Genomic DNA, 25,961 nt, shown 5'->3' with positions numbered 1-25,961 from the left:
AAAGACCCAACGCAGCCAAAAATAAATCAAAAAAAAAATTGGAGTATGGACAATTGACTAAAGTTTCATATCAATGCTAAATTTGCTGAAGTTGATCAACATCGGGTGGTTAAGTCATAGGATATCCCTATTCTTAGGAAATATACTCTGAAGTATTTGGAGGTAAAGGACCATGATGCTTCCAACTTATTCTCAGACTCTTCAGAAAAAAACTGTGTTTATGTGTGTGTGTGTGGCAAGATGTGTTGTGTGACTGTGTAGAGAGACACAGACAGTGAAAATGATAAAGCAAATGGATAAAAATGTTAACAGGTAAACATAGGTAAAGGAAATATAGGCAATTTCTGAACTATTTTTATTTTTCCCAATTTTTTCATAAATTTAAAATTATTCCTACCTCAAATTTTTAAAATTTTTTTCTTCAAAAGACACTGATAAGAAAATGAATAGGCAAACCTTAGCCTAGGAAATATTCACAATACACATACAGGACAAAGGATTTGTATATAAATAACTCCTACTCAATAATAAAAAGACAAACAAGCCCAATTGAAAAAGGGATAAAAACTGAGACAGGCACTTCATAAAGGAAAATGCACAGGTGCACAATTAACATATGAAAAAATCCTTAACAGCATTATGCATCAAGAAAACACAAATTAGGGACTTCCCTGGTGTCACAGTGGTTAAGACTCCATGCTCCCAATTCAGGGGGCCCGGGTTCAATCCCTGGTCAGGGAACTAGATCCCACATTCATGCCACAACAAAAGAGATCTCGAGCACAACTAAGGAGCCCACCTTCTGCAACCAAGACCAGGTGCAAGCAAAATAAATAAATTGAAAAAAAAAAAAAAAGAATCCACTCTAATGGGAAACATTTCATTAAAAAAAGCACACACAGGATATACAGACTGCCAACAAACATATGAAAGAATGCTCAACATCATTAATCATTAGAGAAATGCAAATCAAAACTACAGTGAGATTGATATCTCACACCAGTCAGAATGGCCATCATCAAAAAATCTAGAAACAATAAATGCTGGAGAGGGTGTGGAGAAAAGGGAACACTCTTGCACTGCTGGTGGGGATGTGAATTGGTACAGCCACTATGGAAAACAGTATGGAGGTTCCTTAAAAAACTACAAATAGAACTACCATATGACCCAGCAATCCCACTACTGGGCATATACCCTGAGAAAACCATAATTCAAAAAGAGTCTTGTACCAAAATGTTCATTGCAGCTCTATTTACAATAGCCCGGAGATGGAAACAACCTAAGTGTCCATCATTGGATGAATGGATAAAGAAGATGTGGCACATATATACAATGGAATATTACTCAGCCATAAAAAGAAACGAAATTGAGCTATTTGTAATGAGATGGATAGACCTAGAGTCTGTCATACAGAGTGAAGTAAGTCAGAAAGAGAAAGACAAATACCGTATGCTAACACATATATATGGAATTTAAGAAAAAAAAATGTCATGAAGAACCTAGGGGCAAGACAGGAATAAAGGCACAGACCTACTAGAGAATGGACTTGAGGATATGGGGATGGGGAAGGGTGAGCTGTGACAAAGCAAGAGAGAGGCATGGACATATATACACTACCAAACGTAAGGTAGATAGCTAGTGGGAAGTAGCCACATAGCACAGGGAGATCACCTCGGTGCTTTGTGACTGCCTGGAGGGGTGGGATAGGGAGGGTGGGAGGGAGGGAGATGCAAGAGATATGGGAACATATGTATATGTATAACTGATTCACTTTGTTATAAAGCAGAAACTAACACACCATTGTAAAGCAATTATACCCCAATAAAGATGTTAAACACACACACACACACACACACACAGATTAAACCACAATGAGATACCACTTTACACCCACTAGAATAATAACAACAACAACAACAAAAGAAAAACTGTCACTGCCAAATGTTGGTGAGGATGGATGTGCAGCAAACAGAAATCTCACACATTGTTGATGGGAGTGTAAAAATGATTTAACCACTTTGGTAACGTCTGTCAGTTTCTCATTAAATTAAACACACACCTAACCCTACACACCTGCAATTCTACTTCTAGTTATTTACCCAAGAGAAATGAAGCCATATGTATATAAAAAGACTTGTACAAGGATATTCATAGCAGCTTTATTTATAGTGGACAACTCAAATGTTCATCAACAGGTGAATGGAGAAACAAACTGTGGTATATCCATTAAATGGAATCCTACTCAGAATTAAAAAGGAAGAAGTTTCTGATACAAACTGTGGATGAACCTCAAAAACATTATGCTAAATGACAGAAGCCAGACACAGAAGAGTACATATTGTATGATTCCAATTATATAAAGTTCTAGAATAGGTGAAGCTAATCTGTGTGAAAGAAATCTAACAGTTATTATGAAGGAGGGTGGGGAATGATTGGGGAGGGGCTTGAGGAATCATTCTAGGCTGATTGAAATGTTCTGTATCTGATAAGGTGTGAGTTATACTGGCATATGCAGTTTTCAAAACCACACTTTACACATGCAGATTGCATGTGTATATTGTGTATTGTATGATTATTGTATATTTCATTGTATGTTAATCATATCTCCACTTTTTTAAAAAGGAAAAAAATAGATTATGTCACTACCCTGTTTAAAACTTTTTGCTTCCTGTTGCTAAGATCCAAACTCTTTACTGTGGCTGACAAGGCCCTGAATGATCTAGTCTCTACCTGTCTTTGCAGCCTCATCTCCCATTCTCTCCTTCTTGTTCACTATGCTCTAGCCAGGTTGGTCTCCCTCCTGCTCTTCAAACATGTCAAGCCCTTCCTGCCTCAGGATCTTAGTACTTGCAGTTTCCTCTGTTTAGAACACTCTTTTCCCAGCTCTTTGCATAACTGGTTCATTCTCATTCTTCAAGTCTTATCTCAACATCACCCCCTTAGAGAACCCTTTCCTGACCACCCTGTCTAATGTAAGCCCCTTCCAGTTACTCTTTGGTATTATCCTAATCATTTTCTTTTTAGCACTCTCATTTTTTGCTATGATTCTGTTTTTCATTTTTCAGTTGTTTGTTCTTCATCTCCCTCCACTTCCATTGTTTTCATTGTTCAATACTGTATTCCCATTGCCTAGCAAGGAGTCTGGCACATAGCAGGTACTTAATAAATATTTGTTGAATGAATGAGTAAATTGTCCTCTAAGGGTAGAAAAAATGAGAAGATAATTCTTCAGTAAATACAGAAAACAAAATTGAGGAACATGTGTTTCCATCCAATTTGCCTAAAGAAGTATTCAAGAATTTCTTGGAATAATCTGGTACATCCACTGGGAAAAATTATTAAGGGAAAAAAACATGGTTTAAAACTGTTAAAGGTTTTTGTTGTTGTTGGTTTTTTGGGGGGTTTTTTGCGGTATGCGGGCCTCTCACTGTTGTGGCCTCTCCGGTTGCGGAGCACAGGCTCCGACGCGCAGGCTCAGCAGCCATGGCTCACGGGCCTAGCCACTCTGCGGCATGTGGAATCTTCACGGGATGGGGCACAAACCCGTGTCCCCTGCATCAGCAGGCGGACTCTCAACCACTGCGCCACCAGGGAAGCCCTAAACTGTTAAAGTTTAATTAATTTTATAATACACTGATAAATTAAATTCAGATAAAATTTTTTTTTCTTTTTTTTTTTTTACATCTTTATTGGAGTATAATTGCTTTACAATGGTGTGTTAGTTTCTGCTTTACAACAAAGTGAATCAGTTATACATATACATATTTTCCCATATCTCTTCCCTCTTGCGTCTCCCTCCCTCCCACCCTCCCTATCCCACCCCTCTAGGTGGTCACAAAGCACCGAGCTGATATCCCTGTGCTACACACCTGTGGCTGCTTCCCACTAGCTATCTATTTTACATTTGGTAGTGTACATATGTCCATGCCACTCTCTCGCTTTGTCACAGCTTACCCTTCCCCCTCCCCATATCCTCAAGTCCATTCTCTAGTGGGTCTGTGTCTTTATTCCTGTCTTACCCCTAGGTTCTTCATGACATTTTTTTTCTTAAATTCCATATATATGTGTTAGCATATGGTATTTGTCTTTCTCTTTCTGACTTACTTCACTCTGTATGACAAACTCTAGGTCTATCCACCTCATTACCAATAGCTCAACTTCATTTCTTTTTATGGCTGAGTAGTATTCCATTGTATATATGTGCCACATCTTCTTTATCCATTCATCCAATGATGGACACTTAGGTTGTTTCCATCTCTGGGTTATTGTAAATAGAGCTGCAACGAACATTTTGGTACAAGACTCTTTTTGAATTATGGTTTTCTCAGGGTATATGCCCAGTAGTGGGATTGCTGGGTCATATGGTAGTTCTATTTGTAGTTTTTTAAGGAACCTCCATACTGTTCTCCACAGTGGCTGTACCAATTCACATCCCCACCAGCAGTGCAAGAGTGTTCCCTTTTCTCCACACCCTCTCCAGCATTTATTGTTTCTAGATTTTTTGAGGATGGCTATTCTGACTGGTGTGAGATGATATCTCATTGTAGTTTTGATTTGCATTTCTCTAATGATTAATGATGTTGAGCATTCTATCATGTGTTTGTTGGCAGTCTGTATATATTCTTTGGAGAAATGTCTATTTAGGTCTTCTGCCCATTTTTGGATTGGGTTGTTTGTTTTTTTGTTATTGAGCTGCATGAGCTGCTTATAAATTTTGGAGATCAATCCTTTGTCAGTTGCTTCATTTGCAAATATTTTCTCCCATTCTGAGGGTTGTATTTTGATCTTCTTTATGGTTTCCTTTGCTGTGCAAAAGCTTTGAAGTTTCATTAGGTCCCATTTGTTTATTTTTGTTTTTATTTCCATTTCTCTGTGAGGTGGGTCAAAAAGGATCTTGCTGTGATTTATGTCACAGAGTGTTCTGCCTATGTTTTCCTCTAAGAGTTTGATTGTTTCTGGCCTTACATTTAGGTCTTTAATCCACTTTGAGCTTATTTTTGTGTATGGTGTTAAGGAGCGATCTAATCTCATACTTTTACATGTAGCTGTCCAGTTTTCCCAGCACCACTTATTGAAGAGGCTGTTCTTTCTCCACTGTACATTCCTGCCTCCTTTATCAAAGATAAGGTGACCATATGTGCATGGGTTTATCTCTGGTCTTTCTATCCTGTTCCATTGATCTATCTTTCTGTTTTTGTGCCAGTACCATACTGTCTTGATTACTGTAGCTTTGTATTATAGTCTGAAGTCCGGGAGCCTGATTCCTCCAGCTCCATTATTCGTTCTCAAGATTGCTTTGGCTATTGGGGATCTTTTGTATTTCCATACAAATTGTGAAATTTTTTGTTCTAGTTCTGTGAAAAATGCCAGTGGTAGTTTGATAGGGATTGCATTGAATCTGTAGATTGCTTTGGGTAGTAGAGTCATTTTCACAATGTTCATTCTTCCAATCCAAGAACATGGTATATCTCTCCATCTATTTGTATCATCTTTAATTTCTTTCATCAGTGTCTTATAATTTTCTGCATACAGGTCTTTTGTCTCCTTAGGTAGGTTTATTCCTAGATATTTTATTCTTTTTGTTGCAGTGGTAAATGGGAGTGTTATCTTGATTTCACTTTCATATTTTTCATCATTAGTGTATAGGAATGCCAGAGATTTCTGTGCATTAATTTTGTATCCTGCTACTTTACCAAATTCATTGATTAGCTCTAGTAGTTTTCTGGTAGTATCTTTAGGATTCTCTATGTAGAGTATCATGTCATCTGCAAACAGTGACAGCTTTACTTCTTCTTTTCTGATTTGGATTCCTTTTATTTCCTTTTCTTCTCTGCTTGCTGTGGCTAAAACTTGCAAAACTATGTTGAATAAGAGTGGTGAGAGTGGGCAGCCTTGTCTTGTTCTTGATCTTAGTGAAAATGCTTTCAGTTTTTCACCATTGAGGACGATGTTGGCTGTGGGTTTGTCATATATGGCCTTTATTACGTTGAGAAAAGTTCCCTCTATGCCTACTTTCTGCAGGGTTTTTTATCATGAATGGGCGTTGAATTTTGTCAAAAGCTTTCTCTGCATCTATTGAGATTATTATATTGTTTTTCTCCTTCAATTTGTTAATATGGTGTATCACGTTGATTGATTTGCATATATTGAAGAATCGTTGCATTCCTGGAATAAACCCCACTTGTTCGTGGTGTATGATCCTTTTAATGTGCTGTTGGATTCTGTTTGCTAGTATTTTGCTGGGGATTTTTGCATCTATGTTCATCAGTGATATTGGCCTGTAGTTTTCTTTCTTTGTGACATACTTGTCTGGTTTTGGTATCAAGGTGATGGTGGCCTCGTAGAATGAGTTTGGGAGTGTTCCTCCCTCTGCTATATTCTGGAAGAGTTTGAGAAGGATAGGTGTTAGCTCTTCTCTAAATGTTTGATAGAATTCGCCTGTGAAGCCATCTGGTCCTGGGCTTTTGTTTGTTGGAAGATTTTTAATCACAGTTTCAATTTCAGTGCTTGTGATTGGTCTGTTCATATTTTCTATTTCTTCCAGATTCAGTCTTGGCAGGTTGTGTATTTCTAAGAATTTGTCCATTTCTTCCAGGTTGTCCATTTTATTGGCATAGAGTTGCTTGTAGTAATCTCTCATGATCTTTTGTATTTCTGCAGTGTCAGTTGTTACTTCTTCATTTTCATTTCTAATTCTATTGATTTGAGTCTTCTCCATTTTTTTCTTGATGAGTCTGGCTAATGGTTTATCAATTTTGTTTATCTTCTCAAAGAACCAGCTTTTAGTTTTATTGATCTTTGCTATTGTTTCCTTCATTTCTTTTTCATTTATTTCTGATCTGATTTTTATTATTTCTTTCCTTCTGCTAACTTTGGGTTTTTTTTGTTCTTCTTTCTCTAATCGCTTTAGATGCAAGTTTACGTTGTTTATTCGAGATGTTTCCTGTTTCTTAAGGTAGGATTGTATTGCTATAAACTTCCCTCTTAGAACTGCTTTTGCTGCGTCCCATAGGTTTTGGGTCATCGTGTCTCCATTGTCATTTGTTTCTAGGTAGTTTTTGATTTCCTCTTTGATTTCTTCAGTGATCACTTCGTTATTAAGTAGTGTATTGTTTAGCCTCCATGTGTTTGTATTTTTTACAGATCTTTTCCTGTAATTGATATCTAGTCTCATAGCATTGTGGTCGGAAAAGATACTTGATACAATTTCAGTTTTCTTAAATTTACCAAGACTTGATTTGTGACCCAAGATATGATCTATCCTGGAGAATGTTCCTTTAGCACTTGAGAAAAATGTGTATTCTGTTGTTTTTGGGTGGAATGTCCTATAAATATCAATTAAGTCCATCTTGTTTAATGTATCATTTAAAGTTTGTGTTTCCTTATTTATTTTCATTTTGGATGATCTGTCCTTTGGTGAAATTGGGGTGTTAAAGTCCCCTACTATGAATGTGTTACTGTTGATTTCCCCTTTTATGGCTGTTAGTGTTTGCCTTATGTATTGAGGTGCTCCTATGTTGGGTGCATAAATATTTACAATTGTTATATCTTCTTCTTGGATCGATCCCTTGATCATTATATAGTGTCCTTCTTTGTCTCTTCTAATAGTCTTTATTTTAAAGTCTATTTTGTCTGATATGAGAATTGCTACTCCAGCTTTCTTTTGGTTTCCATTTGCATGGAATATCTTTTTCCATCCCCTTACTTTCAGTCTGTATGTGTCTCTAGGTCTGAAGTGGGTCTCTTGTAGACAGCATATATATGGGTCTTGTTTTTGTATCCATTCAGCCAATCTGTGTCTTTTGGTGGGAGAATTTAGTCCATTTACATTTAAGGTAGTTATTGATATGGATGTTCCTATTCCCATTTTTTAAATTGTTTTGGGTTTGCTATTATAGGTCTTTTCCTTCTCTTGTGTTTCCTGCCTAGAGAAGTTTCTTTAGCATTTGTTGTAAAGCTGGTTTGGTGGTGCTGAACTCTCTCAGCTTTTGCTTGTCTGTAAAGGTTTTAATTTCTCCATCAAATCTGAATGAGATCCTTGCTGGGTAGAGTAATCTTGGTTGCAGGTTTTTCTCCTTCATCACTTTAAATATGTCCTGCCAGTCCCTTCTGGCTTGCAGAGTTTCTGCCGAAAGATCAGCTGTTAACCTTACAGGGATTCCCTTGTGTGTTATTTGTTGTTTTTCCCTTGCTGCTTTTAATATGTTTTCTTTGTATTTAATTTTTGACAGTTTGATTAATATGTGTCTTGGCGTATTTCTCCTTGGATTTATCCTGTATGGGACTCTCTGTGCTTCCTGGAGTTGATTAACTATTTCCTTTCTCATATTAGGGAAGTTTTCAACTATAATCTCTTCAAATATTTTCTCAGTCCCTTTCTTTTTCTCTTCTTCTTCTGGAACCCCTATAATTCAAATGTTGGTGCATTTAATATTGTCCCAGAGGTCTCTGAGAGTTTCCTCAATTCTTTTCATTCTTTTTTCTTTATTCTGCTCTGCAGCAGTTATTTCCACTATTTTATCTTCCAGGTCACTTATCCGTTCTTCTGCCTCAGTTATTCTGCTATTGATCCCATCTAGAGTATTTTTAATTTCATTTATTGTGTTGTTCATCATTGCTTGTTTCATCTTTAGTTCTTCTAGGTCCTTGTTAAATGTTTCTTGCATTTTGTCTATTCTATTTCCAAGATTTTGTATCATCTTTACTATCGTTACTCTGATTTCTTTCTCAGGTAGACTGCCTATTTCCTCTTCATTTGTTAGGTCTGGTGGGTTTTTATCTTGCTTCTTCATCTGCTGTGTGTTTTTCTGTCTTCTCATTTTACTTATCTTACTGTGTTTGGGCTCTCCTTTTTGCAGGCTGCAGGTTCGTAGTTCCTGTTGTTTTTGGTGTCTGTCCCCAGTGGCTAAGGTTGGTTCAGTGGGTTGTGTAGGCTTCCTGGTGGAGGGGACCAGTGCCTGTGTTCTGGTGGATAAGGCTGGATCTTGTCTTTCTGGTGGGCAGGTCCACGTCTGGTGGTGTGTTTTGGGGTGTCTGTGGACTTATTATGATTTTAGGCAGCCTCTCTGCTAATGGGTGGGGCTGTGTTCCTGTCTTGCTAGTTGTTTGGCATAGGGTGTCCAGCACTGTAGCTTGCTGGTCATTGAGTGAAGCTGGGTGCTGGTGTTGATATGGAGATCTCTGGGAGATTTTCGCCATTTGATATTATGTGGAACTGGGAGGTCTCTTGTGGACCAGTGTCCTGAAGTTGGCTCTCCCACCTCAGAGGCACAGCACTGACTCCTGGCTGCAGCACCAAGAACCTTTCATCCACATGGCTCAGAATAAAAGGGAGAAAAAGTAGAAAGAAAGAAAGAAAGGAAGAAAGGAAGGAAGGAAGGAAGGAAGGAAAGAAGAAAGAAAGAAAGAAGATAAAATAAGATAAAATAAAGTTATTAAAATAAAAAATAATTATTAAGAAAAAAAAAAGACAGATAGTACCCTAGGGCAAATGGTGGAAGCAAAGCTATACAGACAAAATCTCACACAGAAGCATACACAATACACGCTCACAAAAAGAGGAAAAGGGGAAAAAATAATAAATCTTGCTCTCAAAGTCCACCTCCTCAATTTGGGATGATTCGTTGTCTATTCATGTATTCCACAGATGCAGGGTACATCAAGTTGATTGTGGAGCTTTAATCCGCTGCTTCTGAGGCTGCTGGGAGGGATTTCCCTTTCTCTTCTTTGTTCTCACAGCTCCCGGGGCTCAGCTTTGGATGTGGCCCCGCCTCCGCGTGTAGGTCGCCAGAGGGTGTCAGTACAGATATTTTTCACTCCACATATCTGAGATTCACTTGGTACATTAATTCATTAATGACTCCTCCTGCTGGTGTTGGGGGGGTCTCCTGCAGAGGTGGGGGGTGGCTGTGGCTCACGGTGGGGACAAGGACACTGACAGCAGAAGTTCTGGGAAGTACTCCTTGGCGTGAGCCCTCCCAGAGTCTCCAGATAAAATTTAATCGAAATTTGGAATATAAAATTAGAAGATGTTAACAATGTGTTCAAACTTGAAAAAAGTGAATATCTTGGGAAATAACAAAATGTCGTCTTGCAGGACCAAGAAGTCATCTAGAATAACCAATATTGCAAAAGTCAGGAGTCATGAATTTATCAGGAATATCTTATATTTGTATTAATCACTTGATCCTCCTAGTCATTTGATAGACAAGCCAGAGCTCACATATAGGACGTCTCTGAATCCCCTCGCCCCAAAAAAACCGAGTTGCCAGCGTTGATGAAAATGTGAAATAGCCTGATATGTTGTAAAGAGCACTGGGTAAGAAATCAAAAGCCCCCAAGTATAGTTCACAATTCTTCCACTAACTAGCTGAGTAAATCACTTAATTGCTCTGGGCTGAGGGGTTTTTAATATGTAAAATAAAAGAGATGTACTAAATTGTCTCCAAGAGCTCTTCCCATAATAAAGTTCTTCAAGGTGGAAATGGAAATAAAATTGGAGATGCATTGCCTAGTAAAGGTGTCCCATGTCCAACATGGTCATATGTGCTCAAGGTTTGAAAATAGAAAGTATTTAGCATGCTTATTTATCTCATTTTTTCTTAGAGAAGGAACAAAGCCTCTCTGAAGTATCTTCCACCAGGGGAATATCTCCACTGATGTCTAGAAAGCTCTTTGGTTGGTGAAGGAAATGACACCATGGACTCCAGAATACTGTCAGGACAGCTTTCAAATCCAATGGGATGACTATACAGGCTAGTAAAAGAAAGGTAACTTACAAAGGGAAGAAAATTCTTTGTGTGCATCACACTCTGTACTAATTACTTTATATAGCTATCTCATTTACTCTTTACTTATGATATGTTTACTATTCCCATTTTTTAAATATAAATGTTTAGATAGAGGAGAAATTGAGGTTCACAGAATATAAGTGATTTGGAAGCCCATACCCTTTCCGCATTCTATCCCATCTCTGTCCAGAGAGTTAAATTCTTCCGTGGAACTTTCTTATTCCTTCCACAGAAGTTTCCTTGACCATCCTGACCCAAGGTGATTTCTTCTTCTTCAGAGATTCTCTGGTGCATATTACCTATACTACCAATTTTACACCTATAACTTTATGCAACGTTGGTTATATTTGACACATTTATTAATCAGTAAGTATTTATTAAACAGCCACCATGGAACTCCACTAGGCAGGGGGATACACAAACGAATAAGACACAGTCTATGCCCTCAGGAGTTAAAGTTTAGTGGAGGAGACAACCTCATCAGCAGTCTATTAACACCCCGATCCATTCTAAGATTAAATCACTTTCTCTACTCCTCTCTCCTCCAGTTCAGAACACTTCCATTTCAGCTCTCAGTCAAAAACAAAACAAAACAAACAAACAAACATACTAATGATGAGCTGGAAAGTAACAAAACTGTGCCTTAAGGGAAAGGGGAATTTTAATTAATGAATTAACAGTAGCAAATACTCTATAAACATCGAGGACAAAACAAAGAGGAGGTAATAATTGACTGAGAAAGTTAAATTCTAAGCAATAGCACTCTTCCCAGGCAGCACAGAATGACTGGTAACACACTGCTGTCTTCCTAACACATCCCGGGGGTCGGGGGGTGGGGGTGGGGTTGGTGGTGGTCGGGGGTGGGGGTGGTGGTGGGGTTGGTGGTGGTTATCTCTTGCTGGTAACTAGGCATGGCTTCAGGAACAAGACTATCTATTCCAGCCACTGTTCTAGCCAGTTACACTACTAACAACATATTTCTAAGATAGTCTTCTTGAGTGAAATGACTGTTTTCTAACAGATGGCGAAAGTCCACAGATAAAAGTTATGTGGTACATAGAGCAAAGTCTGGTACATAGAAAAGATTCTGCTCAGCTTTGGTTTCTTCCTGGTTATTTTAGTCAGTCTAGATCTTGTGCTCTAGCAGTGTTAAGTTACTTTCTTTTTCTTCAGTGTCATACTCTGGGATACTGAGTTAATTTAATCCAATTTAATGAGCACTTTCAATATGCAATATGGTTGGTACTTAAGGGAAATAAACATGAATAAGAGGATTCCTGCTGCAAAGAGTTGGGAGTTGTGCAAATAATTATCTAGACTATGGACCTGGTAATGTCATGTTCTGTGACAAGTACTTCTGCTCTTGAGAGCCATATACAAAATCCAGATATATGGCCTAGCACATTCTACCCCATAGTGTAAGATTAAATTACTGTCATCTCCAAGGTTCTGGGCTGCAGTATGTTAATGAGGAGTCCTGGTCTTGCTTACTAACAGGCTTTTCCCAGAAATGAACTTGCAAGCATTCTCTGAAGTGGAGCTGAATTCAGACAGAGGATCTATTGGTCTTACCAGTGTAACCTAGGATCTGAGAAAGAGAGACCAATCCCTGTGACTTCCTATTACCCAACATCTTTCCTAGAGGTACCCTAGAGGTACCAACCCAAGCCTCACCCCGCCTACTAAGCAAGAGATGAGGCAGGTGAATAGATTCCCTTTAAAATGTAAAGGGTAGGGTTAAGGGACTGAAATTCATTGAGCATCTACCATGTGTTACACAAAAATCTCATTTATAAGTTTATATTAACACTCTGGAGTATCATTGCTCCCATTTTACATCTGAGGAAACTGAGGCCCAAAGAGGTTAAACAACTTGCCCAAGGTCACATCGCTTGTAAGTGGTGTTGATTCAACTTCGAGAATGGCACTGGATGGAGACCTAGTTCAGAAATCTGCTGGATCCTGGCTGTACCAGGGACCTATCATGGCTAAGTGATATTTCAAATTATCAAACTGCTCCAAAGCCATGGACAGGAGGCCCCCACACAGCACGATCAACTCCAAGAAGACCTAGACAATACCTGAAATTCAATTTCACTAAATCCCTTTGGTCTCCAAAATTCAGTTTTTTGCACCTTAATTTCAGGGTGACTCCAGATTAGAAACGTGAGAGCTCAGTTGCCATAAAGCAAAAGAACTCACACCAGGGAAACTCCTGCTGAGTTGGCAACACTCTGGGAAGTGGAGATCCTTGAGGCAGAGGAAGCCAGGGAGCAGGAGAATATAGAAGCCCCGTAGCCCTGAAAGAACTGAAGATCCGGGAGGCCAGGCAAAAACGGATCAGAGGGGTGGCCCCACAGCTGATGGTCATTAACAGCTCAGGGCTGCATAAAAAGCAGTGGGAAGGCAGGGGATGGTTTCTGTCAGGCTGCCAAAGTTGAACCAAATCCTGGAGCCCCAGTTCACTGACCCTTCCCACTCAGCAATTTCCACAGGTAAGTCCAAAGGCGAAGTGCTTCAGGAATCTGACAATTTAATTCTGCTTTCCTGATATAAGGATATCATCACCAAAACTAGAAAGAAAATGGGCCAGTGATTATGACATGATTTTTTAATGAGGTCAACTTTCATTTTTCTGTAGGGAGCTTGCCAGGAATTCTCTAAAACAATAGACAACCCCCAAATCATTTATATTTAACTTTGGGATTTGGAGTGGCACTTGGCATCAGGTTCCTGAGTATGTTTAACCTGGGTTGAAAATAAAAATTGGTAGTCTTTGGGAATGTACAGATTGGTGAATGAGGCACAAAGGGGAACCAACTGTTCATTTAGACGTTGTCATTGATAATCCACAAATGGGGAGGGGAGTTATAAATGAATAATTCTAGCCACCATCAGAAGCTGGTTCTTTGTTAGAATTTGGGCACAGAGCCTCAGCATGAAACTAGGCTGGGGAGAATGATTCATTAGCCTGAAGACTTCTGAAATCTTTTCCACAGCAAGTTTATACCCTTTCGGAGAGGAATTTATTTTCAATCTTTGTTTTCCTTTGGCCTCTAAAGTTCCTTCTCAGAGAAAAAGTCAATTCCCTGCTCTGGACTAGGGCAAAGTACTTGAGGTTTGCCCGTTTCATCCCTGTCCACAGGCCTAGTAACTTTAAGATGGACTTCCTCAGGGTTGCAGGTCTACTGATGGTGTTTTCATTTATCTCTTAGGAGGGCCCTGAATTTTCCAAACTGCCTTTGAGAGACTCATATTTTATTTTATAAATAGTAGTTAGTACAGACTTTATGTATCCATCACTCATATCATCTGTGCAAAATCAAGAAAATATACTCTAGTGGATACAAACTTAGAGTACCAGGCTCTTAGATAGGAGAGGTAACGGAAGTCCCTCGATGGTTTGTTTTCAGTGCAAGATGTACCTGGAGCACATCACTTACTGTAAATGACCTTTACAAGGGGAAGTTACTTTGGAGTGGTTTCACCACATGAAAATGAGACAGGACCATCACAAGTATAAATAAAATCGCTTATCAAAAGCCATATCCTCAAGTCTAAAAGAGGAGGAAGAACTATTCTTTGCAAGGTTCAAACCTCAGAACAGATTCTACTCTGCTGGCGTGTGGCATTTCCGCATCCTGCTTAGACTATCCATCTGCCTCTGCGATACAGACCTTCTTACAGGCCCAGGCCAGCCTTAATGCCTCCTGCTGACCACAGGCATTCAGGGAGAAGAAAATTCTGTTGCTGCCTTATTTCTGTCTCTGGAAAGGATGCCTCTCCTCCTAGCCTGCGGCCCTTGGTCAGGCGGGACTAATGGACTGCTGTCTTCAGGACCCACAGAGGCAGGCAGGCAGGCAGGCTCCTGTCAGCTCTGCCACTGCTCCTCCACAGCCCTTCCAACGCAGGCCACAGGCCGGCCAAGGTCTTCACCAGAAGTCTAGGCAAGGATTTCAAGTCCTTTTAAGAATTCATACTGGGTCACGCTAACCTAGGGCTCTCAGTCAACAGCTGGGAATATCCTCTGTGAAGGATATAAGGGGGGGACTGCTGGCTCCCACCTCCTGCTCATTCAGTGGGTTGGATCTATTGCAGTCTTGGAATCAGCACAATCACACCTGCCTTTACCAGTTAGTTTACAGAACACCTCAGATGAGAGTTGAGTAAGATAAGAGATATAAAAGCAATTGGTAAACTCCAAAGTCCCAGAAAAATGTACAAGACAATATGACCAAAGCTTTCCTAACCCATTCCAGAGTTTAGTCCTTGGATTTCTGTCCTTTTCTCTATTCCCATTCTCCCTGGGTGACCTCATCTGTTCCCCTGGTTTTAATTATAACCTATATGCCAGTAACACCCAAGTCTGCATGTCTAGCTTAAATCTCTCCCCAGAACTTTAGTTTTTATTTCTAATAGATTCCTAGATAACTATTTCAGTGTATCCCACAGATATGGTAGAGTAAACGGAACTCACCCGCTTCTTCACTCAGCCCTTCTCTTCCTTCGGAATTTAGCATTTAATTGGTGATACCATCAGCCACATAGTCACCTGAGCTAGACGCTAGAGAGCCTTCCTTGATTTTTGCTTTGCCCTCATCCCTTTGCATCCAAGGCCCTTAGGTCTGTTGCTTCTCTCCCAAACTTACTAATTCAGGTGCTCATTTGTCTTTCCCCTGTATTATTCTGCTTTAACCTTGATTATTTTCTCTGGTCTTCTTGTTTCCCGATATGTCACATCAATCCACCCTCCATACCTCTGCTAGCACAATATTTGTAAATTAAGTCTGACCATATGTCTCTCCTATTTAAAATGTTTCAGCAGCATCACAGGATATGGTCCAGGCTCCTTAATCTGATATATGTAAGGCTCTCCCTGTCTGTTTCTCCTGACCTTTGGGCCCTTCCTGCCCCCATCCTTATTTCCCTCCACATATTTGCTATCACTGACTGGCCTTTCTGTCTGAAATGTGGTCCCTTTCTGTTGTCAACACCCCAACCCCACATAGCTAAATCCTATTCATCATTTAAGGTTCAGCTCAGATATCACTTCTTCTGAGAAGCCTTCCCTGACTAGCCCCATCCCCTGGTCCATAAGGTGCTGGCATATCTTATATATACCTCTATCAATGCACAAGGCTCATTTATTATTTATTTTTATAATTATATTATATTATCTCTTCTTCTGGACTGTAAGCTCTTTGTAGGCAGAGACAATGTCTTTATATCCACCATTTCTAGTAGAGTGCATGGCATAAACTAAGCCCCCAATAATTGTTTGACTGACTGAATGTCAGAAAATTAATCTTAGCTTTTAAAAAAAGTCTCCAATGGTAAAAACTGAAAAATTATTTTAGCTAACCTCAGTTACCTAGCATCTTCTTGCCCTAAGTCCCTGAACATTTTAGGTAGTGAACTGAATTGATTTCTCTGAATATATTTTAAGTTTATACGAAAAATTACATAGTGATATTGAAGAAAGGCATTCCTTAAACGTTCCAGTACCCAATTTGATGATCGAGTGTCTTGGCTTCTCCCCTTGTCTCCCCACTACTGGGTCTCCAAAGAGTTCCACTGAGACACACACAGCTCAGATATTCTTCTCCCCAAACCAGAGCTCTGATGTGGCCACCTGGGGGCAGTGCAGACTTGTGGATGGACTTCACAGTAAGGCTTAGGGAGTCCCAGCGCTGAGCAGTCCCAGTCTGTGTGCCACTCGGCCTAGTTCCCTTTCCTCCCACTTTGACTCAGGCTCCTACTGAGTTGACATGAGGCTGACCGGAATAGGTGCTCAGGTGTGAGGCACACTCACAGAGCAGCATGCATGCCCATACCCGTATCCTGGAACACTTCTAGCCTCCAACTCCTGAGAGGCAGGGTTAAACAAATCAAGCTGGGGGGTTCCTTGAGCCAGGAAACCTAAATACTTTAAAGGAAAATGTGAAGGCTGGCATTAAACACTGTTCCATGACACACAGGTTGTGAATATGTCATATTTCTGTAGTTATCTAAATTAAATATCCTTGGCTCCCATCCACCAGTGGGTGGAAAATCCAATTTTGGTCCTCTTTTCAGGAGCTCGCAGGTATTTCAGAAATGTCTCTCAGTTAGTGCCTGCCGCCTTTGGAGCTCTTCGCCCGTGACAACTGTCTGTTCTAGGACCCTTTCTCTAGGCCTAACTGGGGCATAGAGACCTCTGCTGAGGCTCCATAATAGCAGTGCCTTTGGTCACCTCTTTGAGCACAAAGTCATCCCCATTCAAGGTCCTACTGTGCCAGGGGTCTGTAGGAGAGTGGGAGCAGGACCTGGCTGCTCAAGGAGACTGCAGTGCCCCTTACCACCATCCCTTTCAGAGCCAGGCTCAGGACATTCTCTCTCCTCTGCCCTCCTCTAATCCTAAGAGCCCTTCTTTGTCTCAGACAAAACAGCTGTATCCCCTCTGAGACCTGGGCTGATTTCAAAAACAAAAGCCTGTTGATTTCTTTTATTTTTCTTTTCTGAGGCGAATGAAGCCCTGATCTCCAGAACAAAAGGCCCTCAGTTACTCTTTTGGGATGGCGAGTGTAGAAGATAGGAATAGTTCATTCTTTCACAAAGAACAGAAATGGCTGACACCACAGAAAATAAGGCAAGTTAATTCCTCAAGCAGGTTAGCCTGTCAAACACTAAAGCACTGCTTATCTCATACTTTGTTCCCAGAGTAGGGAGCCTCTCCAGGAAGAGGCAGTAGGCCATACTGCAGGTAGAGATCCACACTGATAATGTTCCAGCTTCAGACTGGGGAGTGCTTCAGGTTGAAAGTAAGCAGCAAACTTAGGCTCCCCCATCTTCTGTGTAGGTCCCAGATTGACTAGGGAGGATGGAGCTGGTACTCCCACGTTCCAATTCGCTGGGGCTGGCCTCATTTAGGCCTGATCTCTGGAAGGAGTTTGAAGAACCTATGAGAGAATTACCCCAAGACCACATCTAACCATTGAATAATGAACTGGATAATGGAATAACAGAAGAGAGCAATCTTGATTACTGATTTTTTGGTATACATTTTTATTTTTTAATATTTAATTAAAATATCCTTATTTTGATGACTGAGATTTTTGACACCCCCTTAAATTTTGCACCTTAGATGCATACCTTGCTTGTTTCACCCTAGCTTGTCCATTGGCATCTGCCCCTTGCAGAGCTACCTAGAGCCCTCGTAGTTCATTCACAGGATATAGCCTGAGCCTAGCTAGATGAGACCCTTGGTGGGACACCAGCGTCTCAGCCTGACCTTGGGTGAGAGTGGGGGAGCCCAGCATCCTGGGCTAGCATTTCTCCCAGACCCTCAGCTGGACTGTATTGAGGTCACACCTGTAAGGTATTGTACAATGAGACATCTGAGCATCAAGCCAAGAGTCCTTTGATTGATTTTTTTTATAGATGGAGAGAATTTGCTAACATACCACTATTAATCAGGGGTCATATGAGGATCCAAGAATTTCACAAAATCTAGGTTGTTCTGATTTGATTAAGATCACATTCTTTAGTGTGGCCCATAATAAGGCCAGCCCTTCACCACTTCATTTCATCTGTTTCTAGCCTCACGTCTAGTCATTCCCCCATGTACACTATACTCTTGTCACAGGGAACAATTTGGTCTGCTTGCTGTTTTCGAAGCATAAGTACTTTCATGCCTCCGTGCCTTTGCTCATGTTGTTTCCTTGCCTGGAGTACTTTTTTCTTCCTCTCTGCCTGATGAACTCTTTACTTATCTTCAGGCCCAAATAAAATATCATCTGCTCTGTAGTTTCCACTAATATGTTCCCCTTATTGAAGTGCACTGACACTCCTGATAGTCTCTGTCCCATTTTCATGTAGCTGTTTTTTACGTGTCTCTTTATCGGTGAACTCAGTGAATGGCTTGAAAGAGCAACTCCTGAGGTTACTTCCTCTCCCCCTCCTCTTCATTCATTCTCCCCATCCTATGACTTCATTCATCTTTGTATTCACAGCTCTTAGCGTAATGCTTGCCACCTAGGAGTAGGAGTACTTAACAAACATTTGTTGCATTTGATGAAAGTTGCAACACATCAGGCAAAATGTGGTTCTTTTATTTTCATTTTCTATTTCCACTTCTCAGGAAATTTTGATTACTGGTCTCAATTTCCTCTCCTGATCATTTCTGTTCTTTCTGACCATATGCATCTCATCCCAGTTTTACCTAGATTTTCTTGGCTAGCTCTCCCAACCCACTCCACTCATTCAGCACATATTTATTGAATACCTGCTGTTCTGCATGCACTATTCTAGGCGTTGAGGATACAGCAGTGAACAAGATAGATGGGATACTTTCATGGAGCTTACATTATGGTTGAATAACTGGACCAAAACAAGTAAATGAACAAAATAATTTCAAATAATGATGAGTTATAGAAAGGAAATAAAGTGATGTGATAGGGAGTGAAGAGACATTAGTCGGGTGAGCCCTCTCTGACAAGGAAACACTGAAATCTGGAGGATACGAAGGAGAAAGCCATATGGAGATCTGCAGAAAAAAATTTCAAATGGAAAGGTCATCAAGAGCACAGGCCTAGATACAAGATGAAATGACTGAAAATTATAAAGCATTATATAAATAAACAAAATGATTGCTTCAAGACTTTCATTAGCCTGTCAGTATACCGTCATCCCTTTCGCAATAGAGTAGCTTCAATCCCTTCTGAGAAGTGATTGACTTCCCTTAACCTCCACTGTCCCTACCACTCAAATCACAGAATTTTCTTCCAGTGAATCCCATTGAAACTCACCAGAAGTTCATTTGACTGAAGCACCAATCCATGGGATTAGATGCTTTGTGTGGTCCCTTTTAAGGGACTTCCCTCCCCTATCACTTCCAGAAGGACTAGGTGCTGCTCTTCCTTCTCCAGGAATACTCAAATGGAAACCCAGGGGCAGCATTAAGGGGAAAAAGTCAGTTCTTTGGACAGATACACACAAGTGGGAGAGCCTGGAGTCCACTTCTGTGAATCCCAGGAGTGTCTCCTCACCCCTACAGCCATTCTTGTTATCCTTTCTCCACACTGTGTGTTGCCCTCCACTGAGCTGCCATGCCCAGCTGGTGAGGGAGTCCAAAAGAGCTGGCCTCCTCTCTTAGATACCAGAGCAGCTGCTTAAAGAGGCTGGAGGGCTTCCTGTCGCTGGAGACATGAAACACTCTCAGTAAGCCAGGAGCCAGAATCAAAACCACATGGTTTGCTTTGCAGTAAAGATCACAGGGCCTGAAAAACTAGAGGAAGGAGGGCCAGCCAGGAAACAAGTTTTGGGAAGAAGAGGGTTGTGCCTATCCCAATCCTGGCAGCCCTGTACTCACAAGTATGGCCCCCCTACCTAAGGGCCCTCCTGTCCTTGAACTCATAGCCCATTTCCACTCTCTTCAGACCCAGATTGGTAGAATTTCAAACAATAAAGGCCAGAGAATGAGATTATCCACTCCCTGGAACATCCTGGTCCCCTAAAGTCCTCCTGACCAGATGCCCCCCAAACGAAAACTGTCCCAACTTACTCTTATCTCTAATGAACTGACATACCCCACACCTTAAAAATATTAAACTAGCAGCCCTTTATCTAGTTGTTTACTGTGAATCTAACTAGATACAGGTTCTCTAAGATTTTTCTTAGATTTTTAGATTTATCTTAGATTTTTCCAAGGTGCTCCTGAGGTAGATAGAATCCATAAGCATTAAAACGAAATTCATGCTAATGACTCCTTCTAAAAGGATAAACTGCATGGTTCTAATGTGGAAGCCTGGATTTGGATCTGCTGTAGGACTTTAAATGCCAGGGCTTCTGTTAGTTCCAGTGCGTTCCTGTTCTTACTGCTACGTGAGTGGGGATTGTTTAAGGACACTAAACAAGTTTTGCGGAGGAGGTGCTGCATGCCTGGAACTGGGATACCTCACAGTGTCTTCTGCTTTGCAGACCAAGGCCAAGGCACCCAAGGAAAAATTGAATCCTAATTCTCACTGTCCACCTGCTGCCTCCCTGCTCCCCAACCCCAGCCCATCACTTCAGTGGCTTCCTGTAAAAGGCAGCATTTGTGGGAAAAGCTCTATGTCCACAAGTCTCCATGTCCATGCAGAAGAGTTTGGGGCAGCTGGCTTTGTTTTAGGGCCCAGGCTGACCCATAAATGGGAGGAACATTCCAGGTAACCTTTTACTATAAGAAAGGAATAGAGCCTCAGTGCCTCAGGGTTGAGAGCCTGCTCCATAAACCTCTCCCATAATCTGTTCACCCAGGGCAGATCTGCAGTCTGCTGGGTCGTGGAAGAAAAAGCAAAAGCAAACAATAAAACAAAAACAAATAAACATGAGTTTTCCTAACTTTCTTCTGCAGGTATTTTCTTGGATGGGAAGGGAAATGAAAAATCTCATAGAGAGAATGGTTCTCCTTCTTGGCTACTGTTGAAAGTAAGTGTTTACAAGGTTGCGTGATCAGGGATTTAAGGGTGGGATTTTGTCTTAAGCTTCAAAAAAGTTGCAAAGATGATACTGTCCCTGCCTCCCAGACCTCCTGACCTGCTCCACTATATGCTTAAGTCAAAACAGGGAGCAATCTCCTGAAGCCCTTTGGCTTCAAAGAGGACCCTCAATTCTAGCCACCAAAGACATAGCCCTCATTCTAGAAGCTCCAACCATACATTTGCAGGAAATTTAGAAAAGCTGGAGTTCAGCCTTTGCTCCTTTCCTGATGTTATTTCTCATTGCCCCTCAAGGGCTATACACAGAACGCAAGGGACTGGCTATTTGGGTGAATTCAGTGAGGACATTGCCAGTTATAACTCATTCTTATCAGCCACAGAAATAGGATTAAGTATCAGACGCATGTGCCAGAATGTGTTAGGCATTGAGAGGTTGATAGGATTGTTTTGAAGCTTTTGACCAAAATTAATTATATTTTAATATGTTCTATATATTTTTGTATAGACCCTATCTTATTTAAGCATCACAATAATCTAAACTTTGGAAAGGGAAAGTATGACTCTCACTATTATACATACAAACACAAAGAGATTAAATGACTTGCCCAAACTCATCTAGCTTTGTTGTTACTAGAGTCAAGACTAGAACACTGATTGCCTAACTTCCAGTTCAGTGCGTGTTCTGCCATTTCAACTTAAGAACAAATATCCTCCAAAAAGTTGCAGTAAATCAGGGTATTAGCAGTCACTGAAGCCCTTCCCTGGGCTCCCATTATAATTATGGGGTCTTCCTCTTTCAAGGCTGAGTCGTCGTTTGCCAAAATGTGCTCCCCCAGATTCACACACAGTTCACGTGTGTGGAACACCACCAGGCACTTTGCATATCATTATCTCAATTCATTCCCCAGTACCTCCATTGAGGATATTATTTACCCATGGTACTGATAAACCGAAGCTCAGAGAAAGCAGATACATTAGTTTAAAATCCTAGAGCTTGTAAGCGGCAGTCGGAGCTGAAACCAGGTCTTCTGATACTCTGATCCTCTTTCTTGATACCCAAGGAATCCAGAAACATTAGCCATAATAGGAACCAAACATAGATCTCCTCAAGACATGAGTAAGTTTGTGGACTTTACCTGCATGAGGCAGATTCTAGTGCTGGCATATCATGTAATATAGTAGAGAACCTTCAGTTTCTCCAAAAGTGGCAACTATCCTTCCCACTGGGTGTCCACACAGAAACACGGGAGCATGCTTACGTGGCACATTCTGCCCCGCCTCCCCCTGCCAGGGGTTTGATCACAGCTACAGCATCTTGACAGCATATTTAAACCAACTTGCAGTAACTGGCAACAAAGTATCATTCTCTGACAGGCTGCGGGTCCTTGAGCTTCTGCAGACTTTGGAAGAGGGAATCCTTAACTGAAACATTCAAGAACCAGGGGGTCCCAGAGAGGTATGTAATAAATTCCATTCAGATGTTGGGACTGGTTTTTTCCTTTCTTTCTTTCTTTTTTTTTTCAATCACATTCGAAGAGCGAACAAGTTCTTTTCACCTTATCAAGCAAGGTGAGAACATTGCTTCCTTTATTCTTGAGTGGGTCTGCACCAAAGGATTGAGAGGGCTAACAGCATCTGAGTAATTAAGGCTGTCATCTGAGTTATCTGAGAGCACTTTGTACATGTGACAGAATTATCTGAATAGGTAAATGGTGTTGCAAATACTTCAGCAAAATCCAATTACAGGCCTCTGAGTCCATTCTAATTTACGGCTCCCACACTGTTTACCTGCAGTATAGGCAGCGCATCCGTTTTGAAATTCTTCTAAGAAACCATGACTGTGCAAATTGGTCCAACAAATAGCTGAATGTACACATTGCTCTGTTAGAGACAGAAAGGCAGACGTAGACATAAGTACTAAATTTTATCTCATGGCATCTGAGCAGCCTAGATGGCCTGACAGTTTTGTTGTGCTACAATATATGGGTAACAATTGGGTCATTAGATAGCTCACAAAACTCCCCTCCAGCAGCCCAGGCTCTCCTGGGGTTAACTCTTGCTGTGGGACTGGGATGAGGAAATACAGACCTTCCCAAGCTGCAGCTGCAATTGACACCTCCTTTACCCCACACCTGAGCTCCCGCTCCCTGGAAGAGAAACCTGAGCAAAGATAGCCATGGCAGCAGAGAAGGGCTCTCCTTGGCAATGGCTGCTTCTGACTTCAGAGCTGTGGGCACTGAGCTAGAAAGCAGTACAGAGAGAGAGGACCAGGAACTAAATGACACTGGGAAATGGGAAACTCAGAGGAGAAAGGACCTGACTTTCTTCCCCTCGAAGACGGGTGCTTTGCAAGGTTCATCTTTTCATCTGGACTGTTGAGTCTCAAAATTTTTAGTCCTTAGACTATTTGAGCAAAACAAGAGTGTCTCACCTATTTACTAGACTAAACAAGCCAGCAAACAAACAAACAAAAAACCACTTTTGAGCTGTTTTTGCTGAATCCCTGTGATTATTTGTACCTCCCTTTAAATATGTTTGTTTTGATGCTTTTAAGTTTTGATTGAAATCCACAGCGGAAAATATTGTTTCAGAGGGAAAAAAAACAAACCACCCAACATACTTCTGTGCCTTGCATACTGACCCAACCCACAGAACAATTGGAAGAATCTTTGCCAACCCACCAGAGATCCCTGGATTCCACTTGGAGAGCCCATCGATCTAAAAAACGACATCTTGATTTCAGAACCCTTCTTTTGATCTGGAATTATCTATTATTGACCACAGAAAGCTGCTACTGACGATTGCCGGAACAGTATCCTGTAGAGCGCGAGGTGAGCCCAGTGAGGGAAGAAGAAATCTCTTTCTCTTTCTCAGCGGGTGTTTTGGTACAGTGCGATATCTATGCTTAGTATGATATCTGTGAGCTCAATTTCTTCTTCTCTTTTTCTTACTCTTCTTTTTCCTTTCTCTCCCCTCCTTCCTCTTCCTCATTTTCTTCTACTTTGTTTGTTTCTTCTATAGTAAAAATTTCCCCAAGCCCTCGGTGCCTAAATGATTTTTGCCTGGTACATTCCACTAATTGAAGTTTCGTAATCACAGTTTCTTATTCGGGTGTGAATTTTCCTATATCTGAGCACCCAAATTATCGTAAACGCAGCCGGCCCTTGCCCATGCCTTGTGTACAGTTACCTGATATAGTACCAGAGAAGAGAAGCCTGCAGGTTTGTGCCTTTCACTGTACCAAAATGCAGAGCTCTATTGACATACGTGTAGGAAAGGAGAAGAACCTTCGTGGAGGGAGCAGCCATGTTGCAATGAACCGACAACACAGATAATATGAAGAACAAATCCAGGGAGAAATGGAACCATACGCTGGAAGTATGAAGTTACAATAGTTCCTTTGGTCAAACTGCTCTGAAAATGCAGGAAAAGACTCTCACTCATGTTGAAGGTAGGGCATGTGTCTGCATCTGCTCTGCTTAAACCACAGGGATCTCATTAAGGATCGGGGCACTGACACTGATGGCTTCATTCTGGGCATGACCCTCAGCAGGATGGCCCCATGCAAAGGTAATTAGCAGGAATGGAGGGATCATTATAGCCTTTTGATTTGGTCACCCAAACATCCTGTCAGACAGATGTAGAAAGGAGACCAATCTTTACCTCAAAAGAAGTAAATTGTGGTTGAAGTGTCTGGTTTCAGTCTCTCTTAGGTTGAGGCTTTGAAAAATAGACTTGTGGGTCTAGGAAACCACATACCAGATTCAATTGCTTTGGAGCCCTGAGAATATTCAAGGATATAAGGAAATATATAACGCAATTCAAGACAATTATTTTAATTGGCGGTTTTACTGTCTAGTGCAGTAAGCCTCATTTTGTGTAGGTGGCTCGGGGTTGGAATGCAATCTGGGAAAGGGCTGTTTCTGGTTCTTCAAGACAGTCTGAAGGATTATCAAAAGTTAAAATAACATAAAACTTGCCATCTTTCGGTTACACCATGAATCTTTCTCTCTTCCAAGCACTTCTACATATGGGTAAGCATTCTATCAAAGATGCAGTTACAGTCCAGCATGAGGAAGCAAAGGAGCCCAAGTGTTCAAAGTTGGACAAAAGAGCCAGGACACTAGTCAAAAAGAGAGAAGAGCTATTACAGAAGAGAAATAGAAAATAGAAACCAAAAAGATCAGATGTCGGTGTATGTGTTGGGGTTGGGGGATGGTGGAGGGTAGCAGAGCGTCATCTTTGATTGACATAAGAAAGAATATAGTTCAGGGAGAATGTGCACAAAGACATAGATCATGGCTTGAGAGAAAACTGACTTCAGTTGGGTAGGGAACATTTATTCAGATTTTGGGGAGAAAATTGGAAAGAACTGTAAAGCTAAAGTCTGTATCCAATTTGAATACCTATGCAGCTGGGTCTTGGGGCCAAAGTAGTCCTTAGATCTCCTAGAGGTCTGCATTTGCTCAAAAGGCAGCTCTCTTGAGGAAAAAGAAGACGAATGGGGGCATTGCAGTGGGGGAGAGGTCCATAAGCCCTTCTCATGGCCTGCGCACAGGTAGGACACAGCCACAAATTGCCTGCTAGACAGACACCAGTTCTGTCTACATCTGTTCCCGAAACCTGTGCTTACAGATTCTTTCTTTATATTCAGGTGTTTTTAAGAAGAATCAGCTTGGAGCAAAAGTACTAAATTCAAAACATTCTAAAACCA

General features: G+C 41.0%; 1 protein-coding gene across 1 annotated transcript in view; it reads left to right on the top strand.

Moving 5' to 3' along the window:
• The window catches only part of ASIP (agouti signaling protein), a 212,154-nt gene that overhangs the window by 87,596 nt on the left and 98,597 nt on the right, over positions 1-25,961 (top strand). The window contains exons 4-7 of the mRNA XM_060123983.1: positions 10,606-10,769; positions 21,163-21,236; positions 22,622-22,703; positions 24,032-24,078. The gene's annotated coding sequence lies outside the window, so the exon portion shown is untranslated. The remainder of the gene's footprint in view (positions 1-10,605; positions 10,770-21,162; positions 21,237-22,621; positions 22,704-24,031; positions 24,079-25,961) is intronic.

This window comes from Lagenorhynchus albirostris, chromosome 15, assembly GCF_949774975.1.
Source record: "Lagenorhynchus albirostris chromosome 15, mLagAlb1.1, whole genome shotgun sequence".
NCBI lineage: Eukaryota > Metazoa > Chordata > Mammalia > Artiodactyla > Delphinidae > Lagenorhynchus > Lagenorhynchus albirostris.
Note: the sequence above shows the minus strand (reverse complement) of the source record. Positions and strands in the feature narration are given on the sequence as shown.